Here is a 4,830-nt window from a genome sequence, read left to right as displayed (position 1 = left end):
CTCTGTCTCAAAAAAAAAAAAAAAAATAAATAAAAGAATAAAAAAATAAAATAAAAAATAAAAAAATAAAATGTTGGGATCAGAAGTGTTAGTGCTGCTCTATTTTTGTCTTACCAATACTCATTTTGTTCAGTGTCCAAACACTCTCACTTAGAAAAGTACTAGAAACAGATGAGATGCCAGCCTAGGAGGCAGTCTCCCCTCCACACAGAGCCCCCACTGACCATCGCTGCACTGTCAATCAGGGCAGTATAACAGGGAAGAGACAGCAGCACCGTGGGACCCTGAGCCTTGGTTGAACTTGCCAACGCAAAGCAAAACCAGGAAAACAAAGGCTCTCCATGGAAAAGGAGCTGATTTATCATGAATCTTATTGTAGTCATATGACAGAGTACCTCACTGAAGACAGATAAATGGGTGGAAAGCTATTCCCCGGAGGTGTTAGACAAGAAAAGCTCTGTAGCAATGTGAGTTTGGGAAATGTTGAGTTAAGCAAGTTACATAAATTTCTTTCCTGCAGGATTTCTCAGAATATTCTTATCCTAATGTGCACTGCGAGTCTCCAAGACGGGAATAAGTTATGCAGGACTTCCCAAATTCATGTAGCCACAGGACTCCTGTTTTTCCTTCTCCCACAGGCAGTGGCTTGGTGCCGTGGATAAGCATGTGGGCTCTGGGATCAGCCTGTCTGCTTGAATCTAGGATCTCTCGCTTCTGAGCTGTGCGGCGTTGGACAAGTCACTTAACCTCTCTCAGCTTTGGTTTCCTAATCTCTAAAACAAGTATAACAGTAGCACCTGCCTAATAAGGTTTTTGTACTGGTGTGGAAAATAAATTAGTTAATTCATATGAAGCATTGCATTTATCGCATGACCTCAGAGACAGTTAAAGCTTAGCAAGTTATCCATAGAAAGCACCTTGCAAACTGAGTGTTGCATCGTGAGCACTTTTCAAAATTATTAGTGTAATGGACATTAGGGTAGCAGCTTAGCATCTATGACTTCCCCCGCCACCAGCTGCCCCAGCCAAAACTATTGGTTTAGGTTGGCCTAATTAGAAGGCTGCTCAAGAATGTTCTTTGATGGTTGAGAGGAGGACATCCCTTTGCATCTGAGTGATGGTGGGTGGGCATTGGACCTGGAATCGCTGTGGGCAATTTACTCTAATGAGACGAGTCAGCCTGGGAGGGAGCACACACCCTGAGGACGGCAGACCACAGATGCGCCCTCAGCAAACCTCCCTGGAAGTGTGCCCCTCCCCTGGACTTGCTCAGTCAGGAAAGCCTGTAAATTCCTTGCAGGTGAAGTAAGTATGAGTAAGGTTTTCTGTGACCAGCCATCTGCAGCCTCTCAGCTGATAGAGTGGGGAAGCTGGTGGCGAAGTGGGGGAGCAGCTATGGGGTGCAAATACAGCCCAGCTCTTCAGAATGGGCTGCACCAGCTCCCAGCTCTCATGTGACTCTCTGCTTCTTAGTTTCCTCAATAATGAAAGGGAGATATCAAAATCTTCTACCTAAACCTTATGGTAAATGTGAGGTGCAAAGGAGAGAAGGTGTGCAAAAACACTTTGGAGACAGTCAAGTATTCTATAAAGGCAAGGCAGAAATGTTTATAGCAATAGTGGAAACTCGACCACTTCTTGATTTAAAACTGTTACACTGTGGTGGTACAAGATTTTTGGCTAATGCTAAAATAAGAACATAAAAGCCAGCTGTCAAAATATTATAATTGGTTTCTGTCAAACCCGAAGGCTTTAAATTCTGTGATGCTATAAGTTTAAGGGCTTATCTATGGATTTCTGCCATTCTATAATACTCTATCCCATTTAAAATTCTATCGCTGTGAATACTTCAAAAGGGACTCTGGAAAGTATTCACATATAACTGACGAGTCTCACATTATGGTAATTTAACTTTTTTTTAAATTTTAAACTCTGTGAAATATTAGTTGTCACTTATCCTTATTTTTAATTCAACTAAATGGACCAACTACTATTTGATAAAAGGTAGTGAAATTTTCACTTCTAGTTTTAGAAAGTTTTAACCAACAGTATAGTATGGTGGAAAGTTAGTAAAATAAATCATCTACAAAAAGTAAGAAGAAATAAATTCTGCAATGACTTTAATGAAGTTGAAACTTTAAATTATTAGCAATAATAGCCATCTAGTATTTATTGAGGAAGACAGTTCTCCATGGGTTTCTTGCACGTCTGCAAGTCTTGCTGGGTATTTCAAGAATGCAAGGCCCTGGCTGCCCTTTAGCCTGGCCATTTCTCAGGTTGTGTTTGCAGTGAGTAACCTTGAGGAACTGGGTAAGGTCTCCTTCCAAGACAAAGAGTGGACTGACTTACTGTTTGATGGGACAATGGTGTGTTCCCCAAGCTCAGTGCTCGTCAGTTGTGGCGCAAATCCACTGCATGTAAAACATCCATCTGGGCCTCTCCATGCCAGCCCCATACACATTCATGTCATATGCCTGCCATGTCCTGAATAATAAAGTCCCATGTCTCTGATCCAGGGGGCTCATGTCTTCTGCCAGCATCCATGAAACCAAAATAGGCTAATCTATTAGCTTACAAGGAGGGTAAAGGCAGATCCTAGACTTTCCATACGTATTGAGATTTTTGGTGATTAGTATAATATCTGATTTATTTTCATAAAAATTTCCTTGTTAAGAATTCACACCTATGATATTCTTTGTGGGCGCCTGGCATCTTCCTTAACCAGCAGAGGGAGCCCTTGCTGATTAATTAGATGCAGGCAAGCTTTCCTTGTTTTACACATGCCAGATACCTCACAGAAAAATCCACTTACAGTTATCACAATGCTGTTAGTACACAGAACACAGAAAAAATGTAGAGCATGATAGTAGCATCCTTTACTTAGGTTTCAGAGCACAGAAGGTAAAAATACTACGTTTTCCAAGGGGACCTCCCAGGTAGAAGGAAGTTCGGGAATGTGCATTACCACTCTAAAAGCAGTTGAAAGGAATATTTTCTAAATAAATAATTACTCTGAAGTTGCTAGCAGTGGATCTTGTGAAAGGAGAGCTCCTGAATATAACATATTTGTCTTTGGAACTCTAGAACTTTCTCTTTCGTTTACACCATGTATGTTATAAAGGAATAAGGTCCTCAGCTGGGTGTGGTGGTGTGTGCCTGTAGTCTGTTACTCAGGAAGCCTAGGTGGGAGGATCGCTTGAGCCCAGGAGTTCGAGTTCAGCCTGGGCAACATAGTGAGGACCTGTCATTGCAAAAAAATAAAAATAAAAATGGAAAGGAAGTCCTACCTTGGAAATGATCTGATGTTTACTATGCTTAAAAACTGTGTGTCAGTCAAGCGCCTGAGGAAGTGCACACGCAGGTCTGGTGACTTGACTTTAACATCCTCATGTTTGTACTTTCACCCACCACAATTTCAGGTGCACACAGACAAGTCCAGAGCTGACCACCTGCCTGCGCCTGGGCCAATTTCCCTGAACAAGTCTCAGCATCAGAACTTGATGAGCTCCAAGCCTCCTGTTTGTTTATAAAATAAAGCTCCTCTTACTCATTTTGCCTTTGGGTGGAAGCACAAAACATTCATTAAAATAAAGGAAAGAAATTTAAGAATAATTCAGAATTGCATTTTAAGGGTTGTCACATGGTAGACAACCAAACTGAATACTATTAGTGATAAGATGGCAATAATGAAAAATATTTAATAATGTCTGTTGTAATTTGAACATTGTTTTGTTATTATTTTATTTTAATATGGAGCTCTTCATGAATTTGCGTGTCCTCCTTGCACAGAGGCCATGCTGATCTCTCCAGCATTCCAATTTTAGTGTATGTGCTGCTGAAGCAAGCATGTAACTTGAAGTTTATTTTCAAACTTGGGAGTTACATGTATTGACAGTCATGTTGTTCCACCTTCAAATGGGTTTTTACTTCTCTTTATTTTTTTTTTTGGGAGACAGAGTCTCACTCTGTCACCTAAGCTGGAGTGCAGTGGTACGATCTTGGCTCACTGCAACCTCCACCTCCCGGTTCACGTGATTCTCGTGCCTCAGCCTCCCAAGTAGCCACGATTACAGGTGTGCATCACCATGCCTGGCTAACTTTTTGTAGTTTTAGCAGAGATGGGGTTTCATCATGTTGACCAGGCTGATCTCAAACTCCTGACCTCAAGTGGTCTGCCCACCTTGGCCTCTGAAAGTGCTGGGATTATAAGTGTGAGCCACCACTCCTGGCCCTGATTTTTTTTTTTACTTCTATTTCACAGTGACATGACTCGGTGGATTTGAAAAAGTGATCCCTGTACTGGTGTGTTTTTCATTTCATCACTAGCTTTAATTTTTAATTTTTAAAAAAGCTTCTTGGAATAGGTATCTTGCTTAAAAACACATCAGATAACTTAAGTGCCAGAAGAATAAGAGTGGTGAGGAAAAGAAAAAGGCTGTTTTTCAAATACAGTTGGGCTTTAAGGCAGTCTGTGCTCTTGGAAGAAGTTTTGTAAGAGGAAGTGATGCAAGTCAAATTTAATTTTCCCATACAATCAATGCTATGACTATAGGGTTATTTTACTAAACAAAGACTTAATGCCTAGGTTTTTTTTTTTTTTTTTTTTTTTTTGAGACAGTGTCTCGCTTTGTCGCCCAGGCTGAAGTGCAGTGGCGCGATCTCTGCTCACTACAAGTTCTGCTTCCCAGGTTCACGCCATTCTCCTGCCTCAGCCTCCTGACTAGCTGGGACGACAGGCGCCTGCCACCACGCCTGGCTAATTTTTTGTGTTTTTAGTAGAGACGGGGTTTCACCGTGTTAGCCAGGATGGTCTCGATCTCCTGACCTCAT

General features: G+C 41.4%; 1 pseudogene; it reads right to left on the bottom strand.

Annotated features, from left to right (window-relative positions):
* Positions 1-3,744: 3,744 nt before the first annotated feature.
* On the bottom strand, positions 3,745-3,844 carry LOC126961896 (uncharacterized; annotated as a pseudogene).
* Between the last annotated feature and the right edge of the window lie 986 nt (positions 3,845-4,830).

This window comes from Macaca thibetana, chromosome 8, assembly GCF_024542745.1.
Source record: "Macaca thibetana thibetana isolate TM-01 chromosome 8, ASM2454274v1, whole genome shotgun sequence".
Classification (NCBI taxonomy): domain Eukaryota; kingdom Metazoa; phylum Chordata; class Mammalia; order Primates; family Cercopithecidae; genus Macaca; species Macaca thibetana.
This window is presented reverse-complemented; position numbering and strand designations above follow the sequence as displayed.